Below are 11,891 nucleotides of genomic sequence, written 5' to 3'. Positions count from 1 at the left end.
TGGTCACAGCGTGATACTTAATTGTAGTTTTTATGTTGATCTTGGAGTGAGTACGTAGTAAGGTCCTCAGTTCCTTTCCACGGAGAGTGCCGGTGTTACCTCTTAGGTAAACATTCTCTCTAATAATATCTAGCTGACGGACCTATTTAATATTCATTGTTTTTTATTGCATTTTTATAGATGTCTTGTTATTTCTTGGATGTTTATCTCTAACATTCTTATTAGTTTTCATCGCCCATCATTTTGTTCTGAATCTCTTTAAATGTAGATTACGAATCGAAACTTAACCTCACTCTAAATCTGTATAGACTGACCGTTGTATCCGTCCCTCCATCGATCTTTCTTACGAATCTTCCATAAATAACAAATACTCTTTTCTTGCCGCGAGTGAGGAATATATTATTTGTCTTTTACGAGTTAGTCTCAATGGGGCCAGAGAGGAGGACCGCCAACAGAAAATGAAGCGCACAGGACGTGTTGGTTCAGTTGGGTCTGCGACGTCAAAGGCGGAGCACAGACCCTCTCCGCAAGGAACAGTAAGTGGGTGTGGGCGTGTGTGGGCTTTTTTTTTTTTTTTTTTACAAGCGTTTACGTGTATTCTGTATTTTGGCAATAACGTGTGTGTGTTGTGTATGAGTGTTCTTTTGTGTGTGTACAGATATATATGCGCGCGCGCCCATGTGTGAGTGTGAGTGTGTGTGTGTGTAACCCAGCTTTATATATGTGATGTTACTGAAATGTGTATGGCAATGGTAGAGTAAAGAAAGGGGTCTGCTACAAGTGGTCCCAGGGGAGCCCTTTAGGGTTATGGGAAGATAAGGGTTTCTTAGAGGGCCTCCCTGCGAGAGATTTGTGTGTGTGTTGAAATGGCCGTGTGTGAAATAGGTGTGAAATGGGTCTTGCATCGCTCGGTCACGCTACCGCGGCAGTCCCCGCCGCAGAGGTGTCAGAGAAAGTGAAAAGGCGCATCTTGCTAAACATTACAACCTAAGCATAAAATATCCTACTCACATAAAATAAGTAAACAGTACACATGAAATACAACAATCCAAACGGATACATTAAGTGCATACAGTAACATCAAGAAGGTACACAATGTAGAAACGTAATAAATCATATAAGAATGGTAATAACATACAATGTATAAAATCAGTATATCATATAAAATATCGTGAACATTCATGTGACTCACGAAACAGAAAATGACAAATAAGCACAACTAATCAGGAATAAGTAATATATATAGCAGCGTACAAATACAATCTAACAGTAACAAAGATATACGTGGGAATACAATAAAGAACATGTACAAGATAATCAGCCGGGCCTAGCCAGTGACAATGCAAGAGAATATACAAGGCTAAGCGCTGACGGCGTCTGCGTCACCAGTACTGACAGGCAGTTTGCGTGCCAATGTCTTAATCACTATCAACGGTACAGTACAAAACCAAGCACGACTGCTAATATTCCGAATAATGTAGACAGTATGGGCAGGCCATAGGTTACATGTGAGGGGGGAATGAAATCAAAGGGATCCAAATGATCATCGAATGAAGGGAGTTCGCGATAGGGAGGGAAAAATTGCTGACAATGAGGTTTAGCGAGGTCTGCGAGAGCAAGGGTGATGACGGTGTGTATGAGTAGTGAAAATGATGATATGGGCGTAAAGTGATGAGGCGGGAGTCAAGTCGGCAAAACCGCGGAAGGATGAACGCACCAACGGCTACAAGATCAGTATGGTTGCTGTTACAAGCGATGCTTAACTGCGTGTCGCTGAAGAAGTATAATAAATGTGTGTCAGGAAGGGTGAGCAGAAAGGGGGCAGCCCCCGTGACATTCAGTTGATCAAACATGCAGGACGCGTGAACGTTCCTGCCCGTGATCAGAGCCATATGGCAAGAGGAGTGGAAATATGGTAGTTCGGGGACTAGAACGTCGAAACAGACTCGCAAACTGGACAAGACACGGGAGCAGGAGGTAAGAATATCAGATGATATAAGGGAGAGAGAGCTATGGTCGCTTGACCTGAGGATAATGTCGGTGTCCAGGTGAAAGTACGTAAACATTGTTGTCTAAGGAGAGAGGGAATGGGTGTATCCTGTAGGCTGTGAAGGAGGTGTCAGGGGCGAGGGGAATCATGATTGACAGGCCATGAGGTGTAATGAAGGAGTTTAGTTGTGAGTAAAGAAGAGTAATATTAGTAAGCGAAAACAAGGGCCGGTGGGGAGTGGTTGTGGAGATGCGGTCAACGAACGTAGCCAGAGCTGTGGGGGGAATAAGCGAGGGCATAACAGTACCATGAACGGCAAGGATAAGGTCATGAACGAGAGTGTGCAAGTGGTCCACAAACAGACGGACACGAGACTGGTAGAGGGAAATATGTGCAAGTAGGAGAGAGAAATGTTGTTCACTAGCGATTTGCTGCGCATTACTATCAGTATAGATGGTCAGATTACGCGTAATGTTATTTAGAGAGTTTACTGTGTCAGTAATAGAATGAATTGCTTCGAAGGTCCCTTTAATTTTGCGAAAAACAGAGCCCAAGTGGCGTCGCCCATAAAATTGAATAAACCGCGGCGGACACGACGTGGCCGTGGGCGCGGTAGTCTGTCCTTAAAGAGTAACAAATCGTATCGAGATACGTTTAGAAACGATAGTAATGAGTCAGCCTGAACCGTGGTGAGTAAGTTGTCCGTGGTAACTCTGTGGGAGTACTGGCTGAAAGGTAGTGTTACAACAATGCATAGCTCATGTGGAAGGGGATAGACAATACAACATAGCAATGTCTTGCGTGGCAACGAGAGACGAATAAACAGGTAAAGCAATGGACTTTTATGCATGTGTGTGTGTGGGAATAGAGGCATGTGACAATACATAAGATTATACAGGGCATGTGGAATATAACAACAGATAAATAGAATAACATTGGCATACACATTTCAGTAACATCACATATATAAAATTGGGTTACAGTGTGTGTGTGTGTGTATGTGAGTGTGAGTGTGTGTGTGTGTGTGTGTGTGTGTGTGTGAGAGAGAGAGAGAGAGTGTGTGAGTGTGTGTGTGTGTGTGTGTGTGTGTGTGTGTGTGTGTGTGTGAGTGTGAGTATACGGTGTGATAATGTTTATAATAGTAATTATAATCAACGGATATATGTATATGTATATACATATACGGCGCTGATAATGGGGAAAGCGAACTTGCCACCTTTACAAAAATGCGATTCTTGCACTCCCGTTTTCTATGAAATCACACGGCAAGAAATGGTGTGGTTTGTTCGTCAATCAGTGGCTCAGAATTAAGGTTACAAATAGGGTGTAAATCTTAAACCCATTAATCTCAGAAGTTGATTTTGGCGAGTTTGCTTCTCTCCTACTCTCAGCGCCTCATATGGATGTGTAACTTACACATACACGTTTATGTATGTGTGCCGTTGTGTGTCTATATATATACACATATGTATATATGCATATTATTTCCTATTAGTTTATATTTTCTCTTATTTGGGTGAGCGTGTGGATGTGGTCTGTTGTTGAGAATCCACTGCCGAAGCCTGCCTGTTCTCTAGGCTGGTTAGAATCCAGACTGTTCATAGATGCGAGTTGTGATGACTTCTGTGAACAGTTTGTAAGTAACTGAAAGGAGGCTCATGGGTCGGTAGGTTTTTAGATCCTTTCTAACCCCTTTTTTATGTATCAAAATATACGTAAATATGCATATCTGTGCGTATGTTCATAAGTGTGCATATGTATGTATATATATGTGCGGGTATGTGTATATGCATGTATGCATATGCATATGTGTAGGTGTGTATATATATGCGTATATTGTGTTTATATGTGTGTTTATGTGTGTATATATATATATATATATATATATATATATATATATATATATATATGTGTGTGTGTGTGTGTGTGTGTGTGTGTGTGTGTGTGTGTGTGTGTGTGTGTGTGTGTGTGTGTGTGTGTGTATGTATGTGTATATATACACATATATACATATACATATATGCATTTCTCCAGGCTTTTGGAATTTTTTTCCGTTAAGAAGGCATTTGTTAAAAAGATTGGTTAGTTTCACTATTGCAATTCCTCCTGCATTTATTGTAAGGTCTATACTAATTCCGTCTTCAGCTGGCGTTTTCCCTCTCTTCATGCTTTTAAGCGCTCTTTTTATTTCCTCTGTTGTGGCGTTAGGTATGTCTCTAGTTACCGCGTTCTCTCCTATCCGTGGCTGTTGGTTTGAGTTGTATAGATCCCTGGAAAAGTCTTCCACTACTCTTATGATTTCATTCTTATTATATGTCACTTCTCCGTCTAGTTTCTTTATTGCATACATTGGATTTCTTCCAATTCCAAGTCTCCTTTTAACTGTTTTTATGTCGCATTTATTACTTGAGTATTGAATTTTCGTACATCTTCTCTGTTCTTTTTATTTATAATCTTTGTTAGTTCAACTAATTTTATTTTGTCCCTGTTTGACGATACTTTCATGACCCTACGTTTTTGCATAAGCTCTTCAGTTTCTACCGAGAGCTTGCTGGAGCTTTGCTTGACGTTCTTACCGCCTACTTCTAGCGCCGATTCCTTTATTATGTCATTGAACTGTTTGTTGATTTGGTCAATGTTGAGATCTTCGTCGCTGAGAAGTGAATATCTGTTTTGGAGGTTAAGGTTAGATTCTGTGTCGCTCTGGTCTTCAAGTTAGCTAAATTTAGCTGCGGTTTTCGTATGAGTTTGTTCCTTTCCCTTCTGAGGTGTAGTTTAATTTGGCCTCTGACCATTCTATGGTCGCTGCCAACATTTACTTAATTAATAACTTCCACATTTTTTACTATATCGCGCCTATTTGAAATTATGAAGTCAATTTCGTTTTTTTGATGTCAGATGGCGACTTCCATGTCCACTTCCGCTCTAGTCCTTTCTCGAAGAATGTATTCATGATTTTGTGTGATCGAGCCTCCGCAAAATCGATTAACATTTGTCCCCTCTCATTCCTAATGCATGTTCCGTGATTCCTCACTACGGTTGCCCCTTCTGTCTTTTTACCTATTTAGGCATTAAAATCTCCCATAATTATTGTGAAATGGGTTTCTCTCTCTCGCTGGCTAAATGAACATCTTCATAGAAGCTATCTATTTCTTCATCGCTGTGGCTGCAGGTTGGAGCATAGACTTGAACAATCTTTAAGTTGTACCTATTGTTTAGTTTTATTGTTACTAAAGCCATTCTTTCGCTTCTATTTATAGAATCCCACATTCTTTTCTACACGTTTGTGAACTAAGAAACCAACCCCTAACTCCTGCTTGCTATCCTGGGGTTTACCCCTTCAATAGAGTACGTGTCCATCATTTAGTATCTTCTGTTCTTCGCCTAGTCCTACAACATCCCATTTAATGAGAGTTCTTCAAGTATTGCTAATAAGCCTAATTCAGTTCTCATTGTCCTTATATTATATGTGCAAAGATCCATCAACGTGGGGCGGCCTGTTTTTAATCAGAGATTTTTTAGCAACCTCTGCTCCTATTCGCCGCCATAACCAGGGGTTTCTTCGCCTCCGGGGAATGAGGGCCGTTGCTGATTGTGCAGTCATGGTCTGATTGAGAAGTAGACAGCCGAGTTTCCCCCCACCTACTGGCTTAGGTGTATCTTAGTGAGAGGGGGAGTAGTTTAGCCGGGATGCCACTGATAAGCCCCTCCAGCAAGGTTAGCCCTGTCTAGTGTGGACTTATGAACAGCAACGCACGGGCCTGCTCTCTACACCAGGGCGGATTCCCGTAAGCATGGGCGTGAGTATCGGAAGTAAATATATATATATGATTATATTTTATACACTGATTTCATATATGCGTATGTACACCTAGTGCAAACATAGTTATTTACCCGCAAATGCCCTAAGTACTACGCATATGTTCATTTTCATGCACATGCATATGCAAGCAAACGCCTTTACACATGCTTCTATGCATATGAAGCATACATACTCCTACATTATACACAACTACACACATGCAGATGCACACACATATATAGATATATGTGCACATCATATGTGTATACATATGTGTATACGCACCCACATATATACGAACACAAACATGTGTACATATCTTGCATACATATGACTATACATACACATTTAAATATAGCCATAAATATGCTTACGCACACATGTATGCGAACATACGTTTATGAGTACACATTAGTGTTCACCCACATACATATGTATACTCCTGTACATACACAGATATATACATATATACATACATATACAAACACATATACACAGATACACATACGCATACACATACATATATATATATACACACATACCCATATACACACACACACACACACGCGCACACGCACACACACACACACACACACACACACACACACACACACACACACACACACACACACACACACACACATATATATATATACATATATATACACATATATACATATACACATATATACATATGTACATACACACACATATATATATACATAAACACATACATATAAACATATATATGCATATATATACACACCTACACATATGCATACATGCATATACACATACCCGCACATATATATACATACATATGCACACATATGAGCATACGCACAGATATGCACATATACGTATATATTGCTTCTCTTGCATACACACACACATGAACACACACACACAAACACACACAGACCCGCGCACTTCCGTGCATACTTACTCATACTCGTGTACAAACCTTTGAACAGCGTCTGCATGAACACACATAGCCTCTCCATTATAATGAGCCCATGCATTATGATATGCAAAAATTGTAGTCTTGCAGCAGAGGGGTTGAGGGAAGGAGGCAGATGGTGTGGGAGAGGAGGATCTAGGACGATGTTGAAATGGGTAGGGATGGGGTTTGGGGTTAGAGGAAGTTAGGAAGGTGATTTTGTATCTGGCAGTTTTTTCAGAGAGGTGTCGCATTCCTTAGCGGTTGCTAAGCCTACCGGCCTGCGCCCTTGACCGGAACGCGACCACGGGTCGTGGGGTCAGCGTCTGGCACTCGGTTGAGGTGCCATCGCTTGAATTACGTTTTGTTAATGCATGGTTTATTTGGCGGATCTTCTGTCGAGTGGCTGATTATACTTGTTGCTTTAAGGTAACTATGTTTAAACCTACCCTATTTTGTGATGTGCTGTACTTACATACTGGCGGTTTGGCTGATCCTTAGCGAATCTATTTGAGGGAAAACTGTAATACCCGTGCGATTTGACATTGTTACTCGGCGTCCTGTGGGTATGGGGGCAGATGGTGCTTGTCATTTTCTAATGATTTCGTAATCTGGTATTCTTTTTCTGATATGGGATGATTATTATCTTTTATTACCACTGTTTTTCTCTGCTGCGGGACTCATGGTGAGCACTGAGATCTTATGAACTTATTCAGCACAGAGCACAGTAATGGAACCTAGTATTCCTAGTTAGCGCTTTGTGGCACTCCTGTTAGCTTAAAAGGTCCACTTATGCATAGTCCAGTATTGAATTTTATGGACTTGTGAGACATTTGGATGAATTATTATTTCTATTTTTATTGGAATATAAGCTCTATATATTCACAAATCTTTCCCTCATATGGGGCACTATCACGGATCACTTCTCACTCGTAATTTTAAGCTCTTATTATCACTGACTTAACCATTACACCTCTCTTCTTCATTGCCATATATATATATATATATATATATATATATATATATATATATATATATATATATGTATGTGTGTGTGTGTGTGTGTGTGTGTGTGTGTGTGTGTGTGTGTGTGTGTGTGTGTGTCTGTGTTCTCGGTTGCTTTGCTTGCTTGAGATTTGCGAAGTTCTGGCTTCGCCCGGGCCTTTCACTTATGGCCCGGTTCGGATTCTGCGGTTTAAGTACACGAGCACTGTGCAAGCACGCTGGGAATGAAGAAAGCCCACTGTCCAATGAGCGCGGACATGGCTGTCGACCTGATGTGACCCAGCCTGGGAAAGTATGCTGAACAGGTTGCGGGGCCGTACTGCTACATTATGTCTGTGACATGGTTATGCACCTTTTGTACTTCTCTGTCAGATTGTCTGTCGTTCACTGGGCGTAATAAATTTACAAAATCAAGATATATGACACAGCAAGGTACACTGACACTTGGATAAAAATACATATAAAAATAGTCAGGCATGCACGCACGCACACACACACCTACAAAACAAGACAAAACCTATTGCCATATCTCTAGTTTTTCTGCCCTATAACTGATGCTCTTTCTCTGTTTATAATCGAGTGAGCTTAGTCGGACTCCATTCCAGTCGACAGCAGTACACCTGAAAGGACACTCCTCTCTTCTCTTCCTACGGTGAATCAGCCATTACGCGGCTGATTCAGAGCGAAGGGAGGAACGTACCGTTAAAGGCGTTCGACGGGGCGCAGCGGGTTGTGCCAAGCCAGATAATGCCAAGAGAGCTACTATGACCTCTCAGTCTCGAGGTTTTTGCTTGGGCGGTTTAAAGAGATGCATTGGACCCGCCCCACGGCCTCGGCTCTTACGCATTATCATGGCGGTTTCGCGTCCACCCATGGTTGCTGCCACAATGCTAATTGATTGCATTTAGTTTCGTGCCCTCTAGCCTATTCTTTTCTTTACGGATTTTTCGGCAATAGGATAACTCTGTGCATACCTTCTGGTGAACTGGACCCCATCTTAGGGCGCATGCTCGGACGTGGGCAGACCTTTACCTCCCGCAGGGGAGGGTGTATCTGGGGCCTCAGTGTGCCTGCCTTATGGTGTGCATAGAGTTGCCATTCTATTTGCTAGGGACTGGTATGACAGACCATCTGATGACTGCCACTCTAGTTTTTCGCATAGGAATGAAAAGGCAGGTAGGAGCCCCTCAATTTGTCAGGCTCTCAGCCTGGTTCTGTCTAAATAGCTGCTTTTCTCCCTCACTGTGGTGAATCAGCTTTGGGTGGCTGTTTCAGAGGGATGATGGAACTTCCTTGAACAGGTGCAGGACCTCTCTTCCCTCACTAAGGTGAAACAGCCTTTGGGCGGCTGTTTCAGAGGGAGGAGGGAATCACTTTGAAAAGATACAGATCCTCTCCTCCCTCACTGAGGTGAAACAACCTTTGGGTGGTTGTTCCAGAGGGATGAGAGGAACTTCCTGGAAAAAGTGTAAGAGCTACCTTCCTTCACTGAGGTGAAACAACCTTTGGGTGGTTGTTTCAGAGGAACGAAAGGAACCGCCTGGAAAAAGTGCAAGAGCTCCCTTCCTTCCCTGAGGTGAAACAGCCTTTGGGCGGCTGTTTCAGAGGAAAAAAAGGATTCACTTTGAATAGGTACAGGACCTCTCCTCTCTCACTGAGGTGAAACAACCTTTGGGTGGTTGTTTCAGAGGGATGAAGGGAACCGCCTGGAAGAAGTGCAAGAGCTTCCATCCCTCACTGAGGTGAAGCTACCTTTGGCGCACGAGTTCTCTGCGAGAAGAAGTAGCAACAGCCTGCCAGCCAAACTGAGTTGCCATTATTATTCCATCTTATACACACACATGCACACGGTACACACAAACAAATATGTGTGTGTGTGTGTTTGTATGTATGTGTTATACCCATGAGAGTATGCCCACAACCAGACAGACTTGCTCATATCAGAGAAAGGGCAGCCGAATCCAATAACTCAGACATTATCTTTTCTCTGAGGGAACTAAGAAATGCCTATAAACCCAGTTCTAACACAGCCCCGGGCTTTGATGGGATCTCGTACCACATCATTTCCCACTTAGGACTAGCAGGTGAGCTTGCACTCCTGCAACTCATCAACAAGTCCTGGGAAACATCCACTCTACCCCAGATTTGGAAGAGGGCTACCAGAGTTCCCATCCCCAAACCAAAGGAGCCAGAGAAGTACCGCCCCATCTCTCTCCTCAGCTGTCTCACCAAGACGGCTGAGAGGATCATACTAAACTAGCTCCAGTGCCACATGAACACCTCCATGGGTTCACCAGGGGTATGAGCACAGCACGCAGCATAGCCATGCTCTTGAGCACAATATGCACGGGCACATCTGTGGTAGTATTCCTTGACCTGGAGAAGGCTTTTGAATTAGCAAGTCCTCTTGCCATTCAGGAGAGCCTGATCCAGAAGGGAATCAGAGGAAAGCTCTTGGCTTGGATAGGTAACTGCTTCAGGAACAGGACAGCCAGAGTCAAATTCCAAGGTCACCTATCATAGCACATGCCACTAGAAAATGGAATGCCACAGGGTGGGGTTCTCAGTCCAGCCCTACTTGACACATTAATGTCCTGCATCCTCAACATAAACCTCCCAGTGGGGTGCAAGATCATCTCCTATGCAGATGATCTTGCTATAATCTCCACTGGACCATACTGCCTAAATAAAGCCCAGCGTTGTCTGGACCTCGTGTCTGAGGGGTGGTTCTGAGACAAAGTTCAAGGCACAAGTCTGAAAATCCAGGGAATGGACATGGAATCGGTTCAGGACTTCCTCTACCTTGGGGGTAAGGATAGACCGAATCCTCTCCTTCCAAAAGGAGGTCCAGAACCTGGTTGACCGAACCAAAACAAGACTGTCTGTCATGAGAGAAATGAGTGGGAGACACATAGGAGCGTCTGGCCCATTGTGGACTATGCCTCAGTCGCTCTGATTGGCACAAAGAGAAAACACAAAGACAAATTGGAGTCCAAAATGAAGCTTCCAGGATCATTCTGGGTGCCCCAAGGTGGACGAAGGTCCTCAACCCTCCTCTTGGAGGCAAACCTTATCCCCCCTGGATTCACGAATCGAACTAATGGCAGTACAATTCCTGTCAAAGGTTATCCAGGCTCCCAGGAACACAAGCCTAAGACAAAAAATAGTCGGACGCTTAGAACAAGACAACGAGCTCTTGGCAAACAACTCCTGGCTGTCTCATACAGTCAAGGTGTTAATACGCCATCAGCTCAAAAAGCAGCTTCTTGCTAAGGGCATGGACTCCCCCCATCCTATCTTTGTCGAAGCCCCGCCGTGGGCACAAACCTCGATAGAGTTTTCCATCATGGGCCTGTCAATGAAAAAGAGTCAGTACCCCACACTTAGTCTAAAGGCAGAAGCCCAGAGGGTTATTACAGCCATCACTCCTCGGGGTAGTAGAACATACTTCACAGATGGATCAGTCGATCCCTTGAGCCACAAAGCAGGCACCGGCTTCGCAGCAAAGGATGCCACAAAATCCATGAGGGTAACAGACAATGCGTCCTCGCTATAGGCAGAGGCAGTTGCAATCATGGGAGCCCTACGCCAAGCGTCCGTGAGGGAAGGACACGTGGTCATACATACAGACTCCAGGGCAGCCATCGACTGTCTTCAGCAGCGCTCACCCAAAGACATCTACCTTCTGACTACTATCCTCATAATGACACAGAGGATTCTTGCTCAGGGTAAAAGAATAATAATAAACTGGGTCCCCAGCCACATTGGCATCAGAGGAAATGAGCTTGGTGACAGACTAGCCGACATTGGCAGGGGTATGCCCCCAAATCCCATGATTATACAAGCTAGCAGAAAATTACTGAAGGAGAGGTGTACTGCAGCCGCTCATACCTTCCTCCTGCAGCTTCACAGAGAGGAAACGAGATCCTCCCTGGCCAGCTGGTACTCAGACTCTATGAACCACTAGCACTCTCTGAAATAATCAACAGAGGTACCGAAGTCATTCTTCACAGAATGCGCCTAGGTTTCCGCTGTGCATGGTAGATCATAGAGACAATAGACCGTGAAGAGAGGTGTTGCATGCATTGCGGCGAGCTGAACGCCACACTCGTACATTACATAGAGAATTGTGAGCACACACAATTCCTGAGACA

General features: G+C 43.5%; 1 protein-coding gene across 1 annotated transcript in view; it reads left to right on the top strand.

Annotated features, from left to right (window-relative positions):
* Positions 1-388: 388 nt before the first annotated feature.
* LOC119599329 (collectin-12-like) overlaps positions 389-11,891 on the top strand; it is a 34,222-nt gene continuing 22,719 nt past the window's right edge. The window contains exon 1 of the mRNA XM_037949083.1: positions 389-536. The gene's annotated coding sequence lies outside the window, so the exon portion shown is untranslated. The remainder of the gene's footprint in view (positions 537-11,891) is intronic.

This window comes from Penaeus monodon, chromosome 42 (assembly GCF_015228065.2).
Source record: "Penaeus monodon isolate SGIC_2016 chromosome 42, NSTDA_Pmon_1, whole genome shotgun sequence".
Taxonomy (NCBI): domain Eukaryota; kingdom Metazoa; phylum Arthropoda; class Malacostraca; order Decapoda; family Penaeidae; genus Penaeus; species Penaeus monodon.
The sequence above is the reverse complement of the archived record's forward strand: the minus strand, read 5'-3'. Positions and strand labels throughout refer to the sequence as shown.